This window comes from Hordeum vulgare, chromosome 2H (genome assembly GCF_904849725.1).
Source record: "Hordeum vulgare subsp. vulgare chromosome 2H, MorexV3_pseudomolecules_assembly, whole genome shotgun sequence".
In the NCBI taxonomy this organism is placed as follows: Eukaryota; Viridiplantae; Streptophyta; class Magnoliopsida; order Poales; family Poaceae; genus Hordeum; species Hordeum vulgare.
In genome coordinates this window covers 280235963-280257311 of record NC_058519.1, presented here as the reverse complement: position 1 = coordinate 280257311, position 21349 = coordinate 280235963, and the positions used below count along the sequence as shown (strand labels likewise).

The 21349-nt window shown below is 43.4% G+C and overlaps 1 long non-coding RNA gene across 3 annotated transcripts; it reads left to right on the top strand.

The window, feature by feature from the left end:
* Positions 1-1575: 1575 nt before the first annotated feature.
* LOC123426087 lies at positions 1576-3138 on the top strand. Of its 3 annotated transcripts, none has more exons than XR_006622008.1 (3): positions 1576-2084; positions 2283-2509; positions 3048-3133. It is a non-coding gene; the product is annotated as an uncharacterized LOC123426087 (long non-coding RNA). The 3 variants fall into 3 exon arrangements; XR_006622009.1 differs by having other exon boundaries at positions 1577-2084; positions 3053-3138; XR_006622010.1 differs by having other exon boundaries at positions 1579-2084; positions 2283-2411; positions 3053-3138.
* The last annotated feature ends 18211 nt before the right edge of the window (positions 3139-21349 follow it).

Sequence of the window (21349 nt, the reverse complement as noted above, 5' to 3'; positions counted from 1 at the left end):
ACAACATGCAAAACTAGGTAAACGGCGGGTCAAACCACTCCAAACATGCATGGAAGTTGCAAAATATGAATCTACGCAAAAAAACTAATCAAGTTACATATTTAAATCATTGTGATCCAATGCACGGTTAATTATCTACGGGCATTTGAAATTATCTATATCTCTGAAATGAATTAAATCTCCGGTTAATAGAAAAAATCTACTCGGGCCGAATCTGGTCTACCGGGCCTAACAGGGCATGGGCGCACGATAATTAAATCCCGCCCGGGGCGCAACATACACTACAAGAAATAAGCTCGTTGATGACAGAAAATAATGACAGCGGTTTTATTGGTCACAGATCTATCAAAAAGGTCATGACGTGTCTAAGAGGATCCAAACCTTAGAAAATTTTGACCATCTCTATCAAGAAGGTCATAATCCCATTGCACAAAATGGTCACTCGCATGTGTAGCTCTAAGAAGGTCATGGGCTTAAATAGAGGTGACTGGGCAGACAACTCGACAATTTCGCCTACGTGTCTTGTATAGGTGTCGACAAGGCCACAAAATATAAGTACGTTGACAGGTCAAAATTTATATTTTCTTGATTGCCCTCAATAGTTTTGGGCACTCTTTCCTACCCAAATCATTGCCTCATGAATTTTTTTAGCTTTATTTGCCTATTAAATGGTCCTCAACAAATTTACAAAGTTTATATTTTCAGTTTGTGAAGCAACTATATTTTATATTGCTTTATACTTGCTGAAAACTTACAAGGGCATGACAGTGCCCATAAAGCTCCCTCCACTAAATTTGATCTCATTTTAATGTATCATGTTTCCCTCAATATTTTTTCTTAATTTTTTGTTCAATGGATAGCAATGTGAAGGAAGTACCATTTTTATTTATCCAAATGCTATATAATAATACAATGCAAATGTTTACAATTTGTTTGATTTTTTCTAAATTTCTTATGTCACTTTCAAAACACGGCCAAGATTGTCGGTATGACTGTTCTTATCTAGGGGTGAACAATTGTGAAAATTTTATTGTTTCTGTGATGAAATATATACTTGTATACCTAAAAAAGATTTTTGGAAAAAATAAAGAGAAAAAATTGAGGCAGTTTTAGTTCAAATTTGATCCGCTTCCAGCTGAATCGGTGGAAATTTGTCTTTTTCACGAGAAGTAGTTCAAAGCTTTTGACACCCAACCATTTGGTCAATTTTAAATTAAATATGTCCTAGTATTTTATAAAATTTATTTTGTTCAATTTTTCAACAAATATATGTTAGGTCCTTAAAAAAAACTTATTTTGACCACTCGAAAAATGGAAAAAGAAACTTCAATCCAAAGAAAATGAAAAATTTCTTAGCCAACATTGTTTGCCATTTCAAAATGGGCCTTTTTGCCAAATATTATCTCATAAATCCCCTTAGTTTTTAGCACTTAAATATTTTTTGAAATGGCACATGTCTCGAACCAATGAGGATGCAGAATCACTCTCCCACGGATCACCCTAGCGAAGGCATCTAAGCCGTCCATGTCCTACAGATCCAACGTCTCTTCCCTCTCCTACCTAAACCTAGCGCACCAAACACCCACCTCCCTACGCAGCGCCGCCTCCCTCTTTCTCCCTCTACCAGATCCAGGTCGAGGCCACCGCCACCTCTGGTGCCACACCCCTCGCGCCTCTCCTCTTCCTCCACCTCTGTTGCTGCCGGCTCCTACCCAGTCCTCGCCCTCCGGTGCCTCCCCATCCTTCGCGGCCGTACGCACCAAGGCTGAGGCGGTGACGGGCTCATAGGCCAACGACGCGTCGGGCCGACGCACATCCAGGGTCGCGCAGGCGCAGCACGAGCCACTTCTTCTTGCCCTCGTCCCGTGGCGTGGGAGAGGATGAGGAGGAGCCCTCGTCGCGTGGGGATCTGTGGCACGCGTGCGCGGGGCCGGGCATGGCGCTGACCAGGCATGGGAGCGTAGTCGTCTCGCTCCCGCAGGCGCACCCGTGGCCGACGGCGGGGATGCGTGAGTGTGTAGGACGCGGCGGGTGGCGACAATCACCCATCGCCTCCTCCCTCCTACACCCCGCCAGATCTCACGGTAAAAGCAGTGTGGATATAGAGGCTGGTTCTTGTTATAATACCAGTAATTTGTTCTGGGAAGTTCCATTTTTGTGTAGCTTATTTCGAGACTGTAGTACTATGACTCCATGACAGCTACACTAGATCGGTGAAGCTTGTCACTTTGTGCCATGGTGCCCAATTTGCATGCCTCTGAGACTGCTATCTTCCACTACAGGTCCAAGCTAACAAGAGCGACTACAACAACGTGATGGGTGCTCTTCTCTACCTCAAAGTAAACAAGAAAGCAGGCTGAGATCTACCAGGTCTCATGTACGCATGGCTCGCGCTGGTTGCGGAGGCCGAGGTGAGGGCCGCTGCCTGAATCTCTGACTGTCAGTCGCTCGCCGTTACATTGCACGCATTGTGGGCAGTGGGCTGCTCCGAATTCGATTTGGGGATCTGGTATGTCTGGTGATGAAGACTATTCTATAGGCTCTCTTGTTTTCGTGTCCCACTTGCATTTAGTTCGTGCGAGCGCAGAGAAATATGGTTTTCGGCAGTGAAATTTTCGAACCCGGAAGATGAATATCATCATATCCCATACATCATTGTCTTTTATCAAGTGTGTGCTCTGTAGTGTTAAAAAAGTGTGTGCTCTATAGCTGCGTCTATGTCTAATTTTGGTGTTTGGTATTAGTTGCTACTTGCTGCCAGTACGCAATCGTTGATTAAATACTTCTCTTCATCTTTTGCTTCTGGATGTGAGTCTTTTATCAGCTAGTGCCACTTTCAGCAACTTTTTGTTGATTTTGCTGAATCCATTACTTATTGGTGCAACTACAGATGAATTTTCTCAATTTGCCCCGAATAAACTAAAGTCAGGGAGTTTTGCGTCGCTGATAGTAGTAATGTAGTCAAATTTTCAGTTTTCTGGAATCTGAAACTGTTGTTGTTTTGCCTCCGGTTCTGATTCGCTTTGTTGTCGATGTTTCTGTGCCAGCGCAGGCTTGTGGTGAAGAACTGCAAGGCCGAGTAGTACCCCAACAAGCCCAAGCGCACCTCAAGCACCTCAAGCTATGTTGCAGGTATTTACGCCACTGACCACAAACCCTAGATTTAGCTTGCTTTGTATAATATGTTGTGACTTTGCACTACACTGTCATTTATCTATTTAGATAGAAAAGTGACGGTTCAGGTGTAACAATAATGAAAGAGTAAAAAAGAACGGTTGCGATTTGCTTGAAAGAATACGTCTATATACTCATATGCAAGAGGTAACCTGGAGTCCGAACCTAATACATATACGTGTCTCTCTTTCCTTATAATTCAACACAAGATTTTTTATGTGAACTCATCATAAGCCGTAATCAAAGGGATGGCCAGCTGACGTTGGCAACAAATCAATGACCAACATTTCTTTCATCTAGCACTTCTTATTTTGCACGCAGGAGCCAAAGGGATTCGTGCAGCCAAACAAAACATCACATAATGTTCTTTCATACAGATTAAATTTTCCTGTCTGTTAATTCTTAGATATAAACGGTTGACATTTAAAGATTTAATGTGACACAAAAATATTTGTGCACAGATAGATATTTTGTTGCACATGTCAAGTCTGTCATGCCCATGTACCTTTAATGGAAAAGCACAATCAGAATCATGTAATGAGAAGGGTATGTATTTTTGAAGCTATGTAATAAGGACATGTACTATTGTGACTTCCCATAATATATGCCCACACGTACAACATTGTTTTTTTCCAAACTACATCTATCTATAATTCAAAACGATAGAAGCGTGAGCGATAGAAGTTGAATGGATATAGAAAGAGGAGTCCGATTGTATCACATATGGGTTGATTATAGAATATAAAAGAGGATACAACTTCTACTGGATTGTACTATAAGCAAGCTGGGAAGAATATTGCCCTTTATTACACCTCATGCCAAGCTCTCGCGTATTATTAAACTCCTTTCCTCTTGAAAGCTGAACTACTACAGGATAGTTGAGGGCAACCGGTACATCACACAGTATAAAGCCATGGCCACATACACTGATTTCTTGAGTGCAAATGTCAAAATGAGCTACCACGTTCTTCCACATAGACTAAATTATCTAATCCCCTTATTTTTTCCTCTACCATTAAAATTAACAGTAGATATTTTAAAACATATGCATGTATGCGTATGGGCAAGCACACACATACCAATTTGGATAGGCATGGAGATATAATGGCCTTTAGCGATTCAGCCGAGCAGGGAGATATGATGAACTCCTGTGTAGAATTGATACGCGTCAGCAGCATAAGAATGGACTGAGCGGCCTCAGACTCAATAATGCATGCATGCATGGGAATCACGTACAAATCTGGCTGATCTAAAAAATACGCCCATGTCAAGCAGTCCTTGAAGCCTATTGTTAAGCCATATCATTTGAGTTTTTTTCTAGGAAAATTGTTGAATTTAATACACCAATAATTTACATTCTGTAGGAGGTACACATTTGTATACATAAATTTAATCAGGATATTTTTGACTGACATTTCTTTATTTGATAATAGGCATGTAAACCACAACCTTCTGATCTGTATGTTCTTCTCATTTGTGATCCTTCTTAATATCAGGATGTTCCTTAATCTAGAATTGGCTACTCAGAAGAAGTGGAAAAGTGGAAGACGGATGATGCTATGGTTTCTCAATTTGCTGTTACATGTGAACAATTTAATTTTGTGTTCTTATATGTGTTCCATTGAAACCATAGTGGTTGTATTGGTCGTACAGTACCAACACTTGTTGGATTTGTAGTGGAGTTGAAGGCCGAACTATTTTATGTGATGCATGTTTGTAAAGTATTTGTCATGATGCCTAGTGACGAAATGAACGAATCTATTTATCATAATGTTTTTTCGTTGGAATTATCTACGATACCTTGTGTACCAAAACTATGCAAAAATAAGGCATCGTCCTAATAAAAAGATAGTAATGGGCTGAAATATCAAATATTTGTGCCTGATTTCGACCGGGCTAGTAAAATTGTGGCCTAATTTTTCAGTCACTAGTGATCCGCCATGTCATCACATTAGCCATGTGGCTCATGCCATGTCAGCTCCTGCGTGGTTAAGGTACAGATGTAATGATCAACAATTTTGGTCAAAGATTTTACGACCTATTTATTTTGGTCAAAGAGTACTTGACCAAAACTCTAAAAAGGTCATGTTTGTTTGTTCTTGACGCCCAACTGTTGACCCTGTGAATTTGGTCAAAAAAGGACAAAATTTGATTCCAATGATGATTCTTTGATCAAAATGGAGGGTCATTGATAAGTGTTTTTCTTGTAGTGATAGGAGGGCCTCGGGGCTCACCTTCGCGGTCCTAGCCCATGCTGTGGAGAGGCTAGGCTGAGTCGGCCGAAGGAGGAGCTGGGCCGGTCGGGGCGCTGTCGGGCCGCAGGAGACGGCGGCGCGACAGGTCAACGACGATGGCCGGCGGTTCCGGAGAGGGGAGGCGACGAAGCGGCACGCTGAGGCCGGGAACGGGCTTCCCCGGTCTGGATCTGGCGAGATCCGACCGGTGGCGGCCTGAGGCAGCGACGCGACGAGGCTGGGGCCAGGCGGCCATGGCAGCGGGGCTGGCCGGCTACTCCACTCTGCGTGGGGGTGGCGCAGCGGTCGGGCGACGGGAGGCGGCGACGCGGCTACCCTACTTAGGCGAGGCCGGCCGACGGTTAGAGGCGGGGTTGAGCACTCCGGCCGGAGGGGCTGCATCTCGGGAGGAGCGGGGCTGCAGATCGGGGCGGCGTGATCCGGGCCTGGGTGGGGCCTCGGACGGGCTTCGGCGGGCCCTGTGCGCTGGTGGGAGGAGAGAGAGAGGGCACTGGCGGCTAGGGTTAGGAGGGGCGCGGAAAACGAGGCACGGTTGGGGAGAGACTAAAAATGGAAGGAGAGGCTCTCTATTTATAGATACGGGGCTAGGGTTATGCGAATCCGACTCCGTTTTCGACCACGGGATCCCAATGGGACAACCACGGTCGCGGGAATGGCTAGGTGGGTCTGTGTAGGGTAGGATAGCCGGAGATGAGAGGGAGAACGACGCCCGGCAACGTGATTTACAAACACCGGAAACGTGTGACGAATAACCGAAGACGGTGCCGCTACGGTCTACCGTTCGGGTACGAGGTGGACTCCGTTTGCGATGAAAATTGGCACGTGGCCTACCTCACTTAAAATAAGACCGCACGCCAAGTTTCAACCCAATCAAAAGAAGTTTTATACACACTTTTAAAAACAAGGTTTTGACGATGCCGCGGGCGCGTGCGAGTGTGGTCGGGCTCAGAACGGGCAACGGCGAACACGGGGAGAACTGGCAACTAATAACGGATGCAAGTTTGAAAACTGGCGGCAACGGAGTGCCGATGCAATGCAAATGATGCGATGATGAATGCGGGAACAGAGTAATAACACGGTGACAACGGAAAAGAGGGGAATCTTCTGGAACTTCGGTCTCGGACTGTCACAACTCTCCTACACTACAAGAGGATCTGGACCTGAGATCCCAGAATGAAAGGTGGAGAGGATGAGAAAGCAAGAGGTAAAACTTAGTTGCTCCTTTGACAAACGAGTGAAACCAATGACTCTTGGGGTTGCAAAGAGATGAAGAATGATAAGAGAAACAAGCAAGAATTCATAGAAAATTTCGGCAGCATTTCAATAGGAAAGAGGGAAAAATTTGATACAATGGAAAGATATTGAGAAGATTCACAACAAACTAACTAAATTTAGAAAGGGAACAATATGATCTTGAAAAGAATAAATGATAGATTGAAGAGAGCAACGTCACAAAGCCTCCGTTACAAGAATAGAACTAGATCTTGGCAAGAAAAGAACGAAGAAGAAATTGAGAACTACCACCATAAGAATCTTGAAGAACACCTTGAGAATGAAGAGATCTTGAGCCGCCTAACAGAGTTCTTTTCTCGTTTCTTTTCGTACGTAGTCGGACCCTGCTCTTCTTCGTTATATTTATGTATTGTACTGATGTGACTCTGATGTAGCATGTGGCGTGTGTAAGCCAATTTCATATACTCTTCTCTTCAGTACATGTACTTGTAACGATATCCATTCTTGCGAAACGACGAGATGCACTTCTATCCCTGTCGAGTCCCTCGCGCCAAAATAAGGATATGATCGCATCTTGGGACAGATGAGAAGAACTCCAGAAAGAAATTAGAGATTGATCTTGCAAAATTGGAGTGGATAGAATTCACTTGAAGAGAAGCACACCGTTTGAAAAAGAATTGAGATGACAACTTCGGTTGACATGAATTGATAAGACAACTTGATTGAGCAAAATAATTTGCATTATCATAAAAATATGAGTGCACCTCTTAGAAAAAGATATGAAATCACCATTTGACATAGAAGCAACTCGAATTACCATACTTCGACAAACAAAGGATGAGGCTTATGAAACAAGCCAGAACAAATTCATGAGAGAGATTTCGTCCGATATTTTCGTGGATGAGGCTCGCACGGGCTCAATCCGTACAGTAGCCATCATGTACACGGAAGTGCACACGACATAAGAAGCGTCCCCGAGTCGTAGCAAGCTACAAGGACTCTTTGAGACACAACGAGAACCGCAGTAAGACGACCGTCAACAAACGAATCCACTAGATGTCGAACCCCAACCTAAGATCATGCATTTGTTGGAAGACTGTCCTATAAGTAGCTACTTGAATTCCCACCTAAGAACTCCCGAAATTTCTGGTCATGCAATCTGGTCCACAAATACAAGGAGTAATATATCACTCAATTCCTATACTAACCCGTCCATTGTATCACATCTGTCAACACATAACCAGAATCTCGGAACTTCATCTATCTCAGACCCTCGTAATCACAACGATACTCAGTATGGCGATACATCCGAAACTCTCTGCACCAGTACTAGGGAAGTCAGACTCCTCCCGCCACTACCAGTATTGAAGCAATTTCGAACATCCTCCATCCTGAGATACTAAGAAATATGAATGATAACGATGTACTCGAGAATTCCCTGGGGCTCAACTCCCCGGAAGAAATCAAGTCAGACAGGAGGCACCAAGACAGAACTCCGTCACATCGGTATCATATAGATTCCAAAAATGGATATCGTTGTTTCATAAGAATGGATATCGTTGCAAGTACATGTACTAAAGAGAAGAGTATATGGAATTGGCTTCCACTCGCCACATGCTACATCAGAGTCACATCAGTACAATACATAAATATCACGAAGAAGAGGAGGGTCCGATTACAGATGAAAACAAACGAGAAAAGAACTACGTCCATCCTTGCTATCCGAGGCTGCCGGCCTAGAACCCATCCTAGATCGATGAAGAGGAAGAAGAAACTCCAAATGAACAATCATCGCGCTCTCGTCTAGTAACCTTTACCTGTACCTGCAACTGGTGTTGTAGTAACCTGTGAGCCACAGGGGTCTCAGCAATCTCATTTCCAAAGGTATCAAGACTAGCAAAGCTTAAAGGGTGAGGTATGGTTAAGTGGTGAGGCTGCAGCAAGCGACTAAGCATTTATTTACTGGCTAACTTATGAGTACAAGAATAAAGAGGGGGAAGATCTACGCATAGCGGACGTGAACTACTGATGATCAAATGAAAGATCTTGAACTCCTACCTACGTCATACATAACCCCACCGTGTCCTCGATCGGAGAAGGAGCTCGCGAAAGAGACAGTCATGGTTACGCACACAGTTGGCAAGTTTTGATTAAGTTAACTTCAAGTTATCTAAAACCAGTGTTAAACAAAGTTTCCACGTTTCCACATAACCGCGGGCATGTCTTTCCGAAAGATTTAACCCTGCAGGGGTGCTCCAACTAGTCCATCACAAACTACCACACGCTGCGACGGAATGACCTCGATTAGGGAATCACGTGATCTCCTCAGATCCCTATTGGAAAACCTCAACCTCGAGTTAGCTCAAAGCATCGTTGGAATCCCTCGCACAAGACGCTCGATAAAGGTAAAACAAGTCCAGCAAAGCCGCCCGACGTGCCGACTATCCCGATAGGAGCCGCGTATCTCGTTCTCAGGGGACAATCGGATGAGCGCATCGTACAGTGGCCTGATAGAAATCACCCGAGTTGCCCCGGGTTGGTCCCGCAAACGGCTCTGCTTTGGACCAGCACCATCAGCACTGGCCCTCCCTGTATTATGTTTAATTACTCCTCGGGTAGCGCTAACTCCCTATGCTTTTCAGTATTAACAGAATTATTATGTTGGGCAAATATAGTACCAATGTTGGGCCTTGCCAGATGAGCTTTATCCTAAAACGAGAATCTAGGGGGTCCCCATAACAACCGCAAGCATGTTAGGAGCGCTCATTTATGGAACATAACACCGAGAGCCGAAACTAAGGGGGCAAAGGTGGAACAAAACACCAATCTAGAAAGGCCGAACCTTCCACCTATTACCAAGTATATAGGTGCATTAAATTAAATAACATTTAATATGGTGATATAACAAGGAACCCATGTTATCACATGGAAGCAACTGCACCTGCAACCAGAAATGCTAACACATGGTTAAGCAAGCGGTAACATAGCCAATCAGTGGTTTGCTAGGTTGTGAACAGGTTGAAGGTTTTCATGACAATGTTGAGAGGCTGGTATTTAACATGTGGTAGGAAGCGAGACATAGCGATAGAAATGAAACAACTAGCATGGCAATCATAGTAATGGTATCTGGGAAAATGGTCATCTTGCCTGAGTTCCCGCTTGGAAGAAGAATGACTCCGTGAAGCAGACGAACCTACGTAGTCGAACAGATCCTCACAATCCAAAGCGGTCGAAACTCCATCAAGACGAAGAAAACCGGAAACAAGAATCAACACACGATATTCACCACGGCACATGCACGACATAATGCTCAACACGTATGATGCATGATCGGTCTAATGCAAGGCAAGACATGACAATTGACGAAACTCCACATACGAATTATTTAGTTATATACCGATTAGGTACACAACAATATTAAATGTGGTTAAACATGGCAAGAGGTGAATTGTAATTAATCTACTTATCTAGGCATTTTAAATGAGGCCCGAAACGACATATAGCATCTCTGAGATGACCTCATATGTTAATTTATAATTCTGTCCAGATCTGAACCAACATGTTTTAATATTTGTTAAACAGCAAAATAAATAGGTTCACGAGATTCTACGCATCGTTCCAATCAATTTACACATAGAGGACATCTCCAACGGAGCTACGGTTCAAAAGATATGATTACCGCAAGATATGATGCCATGAATGCAATATGTGTGCAATGACAGTCACAAGCATTCCAAAACATTCAACCAGCAAGATAGTATGAACCTACACGAGATTCTAAACAAGTTTCATATAGGACACGGTCGAAACGGAGCAACGTTTCAACAAATACAAGCTACGCAAGAAATAGTCATAATCTGCCAAAAACAGCAACATGACATTTTCTACACCCCAAAACAACAAGCTACATAAATCTAAAAAGCTCAAACAAGGCATGAGACAGTAGAGGGCAAGATGCACTTCAACACCCTACTAATAACATCTATCATGGCATTATGGATCACTAGGAAAAGATCTCACAAAATGGCATCTCACACACACTTTCAGACATTGAGAAAATAACAGTTTTTGACAGTGCAGTTTTCGATCTGAAGGCATATTGACAGCAGCAAAACTATATGTTATAGGGCACCGAATGACATGAAAATTCACAACATGCTAGAGAATCTTAAGGACTACAACTAACTCCATTGCATGAACCCCAAAGGAGTTGTAGATCATTAGAAAAACTCATGGCAAGACAACAACAAAATATAACAGATTTTAGAATTAGAAATATTTCAGCATCTCCAATTCAACACTATTTCCTAACATGTTGGTAACAAGAAAACAACACCTAAACATGGATTTCTAAAGCAACCAAAATTACCAGGGGCTAGCATACATATCCAAGGGCATATCTCTAGTTGACAACTCATTAATATCACACACGGAATAAATCCCACAAAATAGATAAGAGGGCAACATGGCAGAAATATCATTCACGCTAACTTGCTCAAAAGATAAAATAAATGCACATTTAAATTCTATGGATATTTCTCCACCGGAAACATATATAATATGTGGGGTTGAAAAATAAAACTAACGACACACATATATGCGAGAATATGTCCTAAACACGACATAGCAAACTAGCGACGGAACGTACATGCAAAAATGCAAACTACTACTCTAAAAACACATGGCAAAGGGTCCCGAACAACATGACCATTTTATATATGGGATTTGGACAAACCGGACACACGCAAAAATAGCTACGGATTAATTCCCTATTAGGACAACACGTAAAACTAGGTAAACAGCGGGTCAAACCAGTCCAAACATGCATGCAAGTTGCAAAATATGAATCTACGCGAAAAACTCATCAAGTTACTGCTACCTCTTGAGCTTGCGTTGGTTTTTCCCTTGAAGAGGAAAGGGTGATGCATCACAGTAGCAGTAAGTATTTCCCTCAGTTTTGAGAACCAAGGTATCAATCCAGTAGGAGAATCAAGCCAAGTGTCTTGAGTACCTGCGCAAACACAAATAAGCTTGCACCCAACGCTATAAAGGGGTTGTCAATCCCTTCAATATTGATTGCAAAGGGAGATATGAAGGCGGAAAGTGCAACGAAGTAAAAGTGTAAGGCTGAAAATATGGTGTGAAGTAGACCCGGGGCCCGTAGTGTTCACTAGAGGCTTCTGCCAAAATAGCAAATATTACGGTGGGTGAACGAATTACTGTCGAGCAATTGATAGAACCGCGCAAAGTCATGACGATATCTAAGGCAATGATCATACATATAGGCATCACGTCCGAGACAAGTAGACTGATACTGTCTGCATCTACTACTATTACTCCACACATCGACCGCTATCCAGCATGCATCTAGTGTATTGAGTTCATGACGAACAGAGTACCGCCTTAAGCAAGATGACATGATGTAGAGGGATAAACTCAAACCAAATATGTAAACCCCATCTTTTTACCCTTGATGGCAACAACACGATGCGTGCTTCGCTACCCGTTCTGTCACTTGGTGATGTCACCGCACGGTATGAACCCAAAACCTAGCACTTCTCCCATTGCAAGAATCATAGATCAAGTTGGCCAAACAAAACCCACAACTCAAAGAGAATTACATGGATACGAAGTCATGCATATAAGAGGTCAGAAGAAACTCAAATAAGATTCATAGATAATCTGATCATAAATCCACAATTCATTGGATCTCGACAAACACACCACAAAAGAAGATTACATCGGATAGATCTCCATGAAGATCATGGAGAACTTTGTATTGAAGATCCTAGAGAGAGAAGAAGCCATATAGCTACTAGCTATGGACCCGAAGGTCTATGGTGAACTACTCACGCATCATCGGAGAGGCCATGGTGTTGATGAAGAAGCCCTCCGTATCCGAATCCCCCTCCGGCAGGGCACCAGAACGTGGCCCAGATGGGATCTTGCGGAGACAGAAGCTTGCGTCGGCGGAAAAGTATTTTCATGGATCTCTCGCGTAGTTTTGGATTTTTCAGGAATTTATAGGCGGAAGAGGTTGGGCAGACGAGCCACAGGGGGCCCACAAGCCTGCTAGGTGCGCCCCCTGGCCGCGCCTAGGGGGCTTGTGACCTCCCCTGGTGGCCTCTGCCTTGGTTCTCACATCCCGTGCGTATCTTCTATTCCGGAAAAAATCTTTTCGGAAGTTTTATTCGGTTTGGACACCGTTTAAAATTCTCGTCTGAAAAGGGTCAAAAACACGGAAAAAACAGGAAATGGCACTTGGCACTGAGTTAATAAGTTAGTCCAAAAAGATATAAAAGGCATACAAAACATCCAAAGTTTGACAAGATAATAGCATGGAACCAACAAAAATTATAGATACGCTAGAGACGTATCAAGCATCCCCAAGCTTAACTCCTTCTCGTCCTTGAGTAGGGAAGTGATAAAGACTGAATTTTTGATGTGGAATGCTACCTAGCATAGTTGTCCTTTGTAACTTCTTTCATGTGATATGAATGTTCAGATCCGTAAGATTCAAAACAATAGTTTGCTATTGACATGAAAACAATAAGACTTCAAGCAAACTAGCAAGGTAATCATAAACTTTCGAAATAACAAGGCCAAAGAAAGTTATCCCTACAAAATCATATAGTCTGGCTATGCTCCATCATCCCCACACAACAAATTTAAATCATGCACAACCCCGGTATTGGCCAAGTAATTGTGTTTGCACTCTTACTTTCTCAAACCTTTTTCAACTCTCATGCAATACATGAGCGTGAGCCATGGATATAGCACTATAGGTGGAATAGAGTGTGGTGGAGGTTGTGAGACAAAAAGGAGGAGATGGTCACATCGACTCGGCGTATCAAAGGGATATGGAGATGCCCATTAATAGATATCAATGTGAATGAATAGGGATTGCCATCCAATGGATGCACTAGAGCTATAAGTATGTGAAAGCTCAAAAGGAGAACTAGTGGGTGTGCATCCAACTTGCTTGCTCACGGAGACCTAGGGAAATTTTGAGGAAGCCCATCATTGGAATATACAAGCCAAGTTATATAATGAAGATTCCCACTAGCATATTGTGGTGACAAAACGAGAGGCTCTCAATCATGAAGAACATGGTGCTATTATGAAGCACAAGTGTGGAAAGAGATAGTAGCATTGTCCCTTCTCTCTTTTTCTCTCATTTTTTTGTTTGGGCACTTTGGCCTCTTTCCATACCTTTTTTTTGTGGGCAACTTTGGCCTCTTTTTTTTTTATTTCCTCACATGGGACAAGGCTCTAATAATGATGATCATCACACTTTTATTTACTCACAACTCAAAGCTTTGGAACGATGATGACTCTATAAGAAATGCCTCCGGCAGTGTATCGGGATGTGCAACGATCTAGCTTGGCGTATGACGTTGAAACATCTCGCTAGCTATCTTACGATCATGCGATGGCAATAGAGTGACGTCACAAGTCATGAGACGGAACGGTGGGAGTTGCATGGCAATATATCTCGGAATGGCTATGAAAATGCCATAGTAGGTAGGTATGGTGGCTGTTTTGAGGAAGGCATATGGTGGGTTTGTTCACCGGCGAAAATTGCGAGGTACTAGAGAGGCTAGGAATGGTGGAAGGTGGAAGTGCATCTATACCATGGACTGACACTAGTCATGAAGAACTCACATACTTATTGTAAAAGTTTTTATTAGTAATCGAAACAAAGTGCTAAACGCATACTTCTAGGGGAAGGGTTGGTAGGTGTTAACCATCCCGCGATCCCGACCGCAACACAAAGGATGACAATCAATAGATCAATTATGCTCCGACTTCCTAACATAGCGGTTCACCATACGTGCATTTTACGGGAATCACTAACTTCAACACAAGTATTTCTAGATTCACAACACCCTACTAACATAACTCTTTATATTACCGAATCCACGTCTCAAAACTAATTGAGAGGAATCAAACTTCTCTTTCTACTCAATGCACATGAAGATGGAAGTTTTATTGTATCCTCTTTGGGTACCTATCACCTTTGGGACTACTTTCATAGCACAAGCCAACTACCAAGTTACGCACCGCCGTGCTCTAAAAGATCTAAGTGAAGCACATAGAGCAAAATTGTCTAGATCAAAAGATATAAGTGAAGCACAATGAGTATTCTAGGAAATTCACGATGAGTGCATGTCTCTCTCAAAAGGTGTGCAACAAGGATGATTGTGACACAACAAAAATAAAAGACTCCTACGATACAAGACGCTCCAAGAAAAACACATATCATGTGGTGAATAAAAATATAGCTCCAAGTAATGTTACCGATGGATTGAAGACGAAAGAGGGGATGCCTTCTCGTTGAATCCCCATGCTTAGGATTTTTGGTGTCCTTGAATTTGGCTTGGGATGACTTCGGCATCCCCAAGCTTGAGCTCTTTCCACTCTTTATCCCTTTGTTCCATGAGAACATCACCCAAAACTTGAAAACTTCACAACACAAAACTTAAACAGAAACTCGTGATATCATTAGCACAAGAGAACAAACTACCACCTCTTGAGGTACTGTAGCAATATTGATTTCAATTTATACTGGTGTTGGATTATTGTATTCTCACTTTTCCATGGCTAGTACCTCCCGATACTATCCATAGTTTCATCAAAACAAGCAACCAACACAACAAAAACAGAATCTGTCAAAAACAGACCAGTCTGTAGCAATCTGTATACTTCGTATACTTCTGGTACCTCAAAAATTCTTACAAATTGCGACAGCCTGGGAAAAAGCCATATCAACCAGCAGAAAAAAGAATCAACTCAGAAGATCTTTCTGGATAAAAACGAAAAATAATTTCATGAGCGAAAAGTTTCTTTCTTTTTCCAACAGGATCAAACAACCAACACCAAACTAGTCATAAAGGTTTTGCTTGGCTCAAACAAAAAAAGAAACACAAAATACACAATCATAACAGAATTATGATGGTGTGGACGCAACAAAACAGAAAGAAAAAGATAAATTCATTAGGTTGCCTCCCAACAAGCGCTATTGTTTAACGCCCTTAGCTAGGCATAAGGTGATGGAATCACGTATCGTCGTCTTTGGTACTCAAACCATAAGTAGCCCTCATCATGGATTCATCAGCAATCTTATTTTCTTTCTAGGAAAATGCTCCATGCCCTTCTTTAAAGGAAATTGAAACCTAATATTCCCTTCCTTCATATCGATGATAGCACCAATAGTCCTTAGGAAAGGTCTACCAAGAATGACAGGGCATGTAGGATTGCAATCAATATCAAGCACAATGAAATCCACGGATACATAGTTCCTATTTGCAATAATAAGAACATCATTGATCCTTCCCATGGGTTTCTTGATAGTAGAATCTGCAAGATGCAAATTAAGAGAGCACTCCTCAATCTCATTAAAGCCTAGAGCATCACATAAAGACTTTGGAATCGCGGAAACACTAGCACCCAAATCACACAAAGCATTGCATTCATACTTTTTGATTTTGATTTTGATAGTAGGTTCCCACTCATCATGAAGCTTTCTAGGAATAGAAACTTCCAACTCAAGTTTCTCTTCAAGAGATTTTATCATAGCATCACGATATGATCGGTAAAGGCCTTGTTTTGGCTATAAGCGTGTGGAGAGTTTAGCATGGATTGCATCAAGGAAATGCATTCAATCAAAGAGCAACTATCATAATTGAATTCCTGGAAATCCAAAGTAGTAGTTTCATTACTACTCAAAGTTTTGATATCTTCTACTCCACTTTCATTGCTTGTAGCATCAAGATAGATGGACTCCGAATCATTGGGGCGCTTTTCAACCAAAGTGGATTCATATCCAGCCCCATCATCATTAGGTTTGACACTAGAAAACAAGGATTCAATGGGAGTCAGACCAAGCACTTTAAGATCTTCGTGATTCTTATCACGAGAACACGCCTTTTTAAGCCATTCATGTCTAGCACGAATTTGGGCGGTTCTTTCTTTGCTCTCATTCATGGAAACATGCATAGCTTTAAAATTTTCATCCATATTGATCTTGGGAGGAGCACATCTAACTTTCAAAGCATCAATATCAATAGACATTCTATCAACGCTCCTAGCCAAATCATCAATTTTGAGTAGTTTTTCCTCTATGGACGCATTAAAAATCTTTTGCGAGTTGATAAACTCTTTGATATTACTCTCTAGATCATAGGGTAATTTATTGTAATTTCCATGAGTATTGTTGTAGGAGTTGCCAAAGTTATTAGGGGGATTACTTGGAAAAGGCCTAGGAACATAGTTTCCTCTAAAAGCATTGTTGTTGCCAAAATTATTCCTACCAACAAAATTAACGTCCAAGCTCGCATTGCTACTCTCAATCAAGGAAGACAAGGGCATATCATTAGGATCTAAAGGAGAACCTTTACTAGCAACCAATTTCAATAACTCGTCCATCTTAGCACTCAATGAGTTAATTACTTCTATAGCGTGTACCTTTTTACTAGTAGGTGACCTTCAAGTGTGCCACTGAGAGTAGTTTTTCATGATATTGTCTAGGAGTTTTGTGGCTTCTCCTAATGTGATTTCCATGAACGTTCCACCTAAGGCAGAGTCCAAGATATTTCTAGAAGCGAAATTCAAACCAACGTAGAAGATTTGTATAATCATCCAAAGACTCAAGCCATGAGGGAGACAATTTCTAATCATCAATTTCATTCTCTCCCAAGATTATGCAACATGTTCATGATCAAGTTTCTTAAAATTCATGATATCATTACGGAGAGAGATAATCTTAGCCGGCGGAAAATACTTGGATATATAAGCATCTTTGCACTTGTTCCAAGAATCAATACTACTTTTGGGAAAAGATGAAAACCTAGTTTTTGCTCGATCTCGCAACGAGAACGGAAAAAGCTTCAATTTAATCACATCATTATCCACATCTTTCTTCTTTTGCATATCGCAAAGCTCAATGAAGGTATTAAAATGGGATGCGACATCTTCACTAGGAAGGCCGGAGAATTGCTCTTTCATAACAAGATTCAGCAAAGCAGCATTGATTTCGTATGATTCCGCACTAGTGGCGGGAGCAATCGGAGTACTAATAAAATCATTATTATTAGTATTCGAGAAGTCAAAAAGTTTGGTGTTTTCAGTCATGGTGACTTCATCAAGCAAACAAGCACACAAGCGAACAAAAAGCAAGCGAGAGAAAAGGGAGAACGAAAAAGGCAAATATTTTTGTAAATTTTTGTTTGTCAGAAGTGGGGGAGAGGAAAATGAGAGGCAAAAAAGTAAATGCAAGAGATGAGTTTGCGACACTTACTTGGATGAGCTTCACCTAGAATAATCCCCGATTCCAGAAATTGACACGTTGACAGGAGACTATTCTTGACTTGATCCTCTCTGACAATGGCGCCAGAAATCTTTCTTGCTACCTCTTGAGCTTGCGTTGGTTTTTCCCTTGAAAAGGAAAGGGTGATGCAGCACAGTAGCAGTAAGTATTTCCCTCAGTTTTGAGAACCAAGGTATCAATCCAGTAGGAGAATCAAGCCAAGTGTCCAGAGTACATGCGTAAACACAAACAAGCTTGCACCCAACGCTATAAAGGGGTTGTCAATCCCTTCAAGATTGATTACAAAGTGAGATCTGAAGGCAGAAAGTGCAACGAAGTAAAAGTGTAAGGCTGAAAATATGGTGTGAAGTAGACCCGGGGGCCATAGTGTTCACTAGAGGCTTCTGTCAAAATAGCAAATATTACGGTGGGTGAATGAATTACAGTCGAGCAATTGATAGAACCGCGCAAAGTCATGACGATATCTAAGGCAATGATCATACATATAGGAATCATGTCCAAGACAAGTAGACCGATACTGTCTGCATCTACTACTATTACTCCACACATCGACCGCTATCCAGCATGCATCTAGTGTATTGAGTTCCTGACGAACAGAGTAACGCCTTAAGCAAGATGACATGATGTAGAGGGATAAACTCAAACCAATGATGTATACCCCATCTTTTTACCCTTGATGGCAACAACACGATGCGTGCCTCGCTACCCCTTCTATCACTGGGTGAGGTCACCGCACGGTATGAACCCAAAACCAAGCACTTCTCCCATTGCAAGAATCATAGATCAAGTTTGCCAAACAAAACCCACAACTCGAAGAGAATCACAAGGATACGAAATCATGCATATAAGAGATCAGAAGAAACTCAAATAAGATTCATAGATAATCTGATCATAAATCCACAATTCATTGGATCTCGACAAACACACCGCAAAAGAAGATTACATCGGGTAGATCTCCATGAAGATCATGGAGAACTTTGTATTGAAGATCCAAGAGAGAGAAGAAGCCATCTAGCTACTAGCTATGGACCCGAAGGTCTATGGTTAACTACTCACGCGTCATCGGAGAGGCCATGGTGTTGATGAAGAAGCCCTCCGTATCCGAATCCCCCCTCCAGCAGGGCACCAAAACGTGCCCCAGATGGGATCTTGCGGAGACAGAAGCTTGCGGTTGCGGAAAAGTATTTTGATGGATCTCTCGCGTAGTTTTGGATTTTTCACGAATTTATAGGCGGAAGAGGTAGGGCAGATGAGCCACACGGGGCCCACAAGCCTATTAGGCGCGGGCCCCCTGGCCACGCCTAGGGGGCTTGTGGCCTCCCCTAGTGGCCTCTACCTTGGTTCTCACGTCCCCTGCGTATCTTCTGTTTCGGAAAAAAATCTTTTTGGAAATTTTATTCCGTTTGGACATCGTTTAAAATTCTCCTTTGAAAAGGGTCAAAAACACAGAAAAATCAGGAACTGGCACTTGGCACTGAGTTAATAAGTTAGTCCCAGACATACAAAACATCCAAAGTTTGACAAGATAATAGGATGGAACCAGCAAAAATTATAGATACATTGGAGACGTATCAGTTACATATTTAAATCATTGCGACCCGACGCACGGTTAATTATCTACGGGCATTTGAGATTATCTATATCCCTGAAATGAATTAATATTCGGTTAATAGAAAAAATTCTACTCGGGCCGAATCTAGACTACCGAGCCTAACAGGGCATGGGCCCAGGATAATTAAATCCCGCCCGGTGCGCAACATAGGAGGGCCTGGGGGCTCACTTTCGTGGCCCGGGCCCATGCGGTGGAGAGGCCGGGCTGAGGCGACCGATGGAGGAGCTGGGCCGGTCGGGGCGCTATCGGGCCGCAGGAGACGGGGCGGGGCGAGGCGCACGCTCGTCCATGCGCTACTCCCGCACCTAGAGGAGGTGACACGACAGGTCAACGGCGATGGCCGGCGGTTCCGGCGAGGGGAGGCGACAACACATCACGCTGAGGTCGAGAAGGGGTTCCCTGATCCGGATCTAGCCAGATCCGGCCGGTGGCGGCGTGAGGCGGCGGTGCGACGAGCCTCGGGCCAGGCGGCCATGGCAGCGGGGCTGGCCGGCTGCTCCAGCCTGCGTGGGGGAGACAGGAGGCGGCGACGCGGCGGCCCTACTATGGTGAGGACGATCGACGTTTAGAGGCGGGGTTGAGCACTCCGGCCGGAGGAGCGGCATCACGGGAGGAGCGGGGCTGCAGATCGGGGGCGGCGCGATCCGGGCCTGGGCGGGCCCGGGATGGGCTTCGGCGGGCCCTGTGCGCTGGTGGAAGGAGAGAGAGAGAGGGCAGTGCCGGCTAGGGTTAGGAGGGGCGCGGAAACTAGGCAGGGTTAGGGAGAGACTCAAAATTGAAGGGGAGGCTATCTATTTATAGACACGGGGCTAGGGTTATCCGAATTCGGCTCCGTTTTCGACCACATGATCACGATTAGACGACCACGGACGTGGGAATGGCTAGGTGGGGCTGTGTAGGGTAGTCTAGCCAGAGATGAGAGGGAGAATGACACCTGGAAACATGATTTACAAACATCGAAAACATCTCACGAATAACCGAAGACGGTGACACTACGGTCTATCGTTCGGGTACCAGACGTACTCCGTTTGCGACAAAAATTGGCAGGCAGCGTACCTCTATTAAAATAAGACCGCACTCTGAGTTTCAACCCAATCAGAAGATGTTTTATACACACTTTTAAAAACAAGGTTTTGACGATGCCGCGGGCGCGTGCGAGTGTGGTCAGGCTCAGAACGGGCAACGACGAACACGGGGAGAACCGACAACTAATAACGGATGCCAGTTTGAAAATTGGCGGCAACGGAGTGCCGATGCAATGCGGATGATGTGAATGATGCGATGATGAATGCGGCAACAAAATAATAACATGGCGACAACGAAAAAGAGGGAAATCTTCTGGAGCGTTGGTCTCGGGCTGTCACAAACTAGTCCATCACAAACTACCACATGCTGCGCCGGAATGACCTCGATCAGGGAAAACCCGTGATCTCCTCGGGTTCCTACTAGAAAACCTCAACCTAGAGATAGGCCAAAGTATCCTCGGAATACCTCGCACAAGACGCTCGAGAAAGGTAAAAGAAGTCCAGCAAGGCCGCCCGACGTGTCGATGATCCCGATAGGAGCCGCGTATCTCCTTCTCAGGACACGACAGATAAGCGAAACATATGGTAACTAAAGTCCTGGGTTGCCCCAGGTAGCCCGCACGGTTCTATAGTTTGGGACCAACACCATCAGCACTGTCCCCCCTTGTATTATGTTGAATTACTCCTCGGGTTCATGACACCCTATGTTTCAGTATTAACA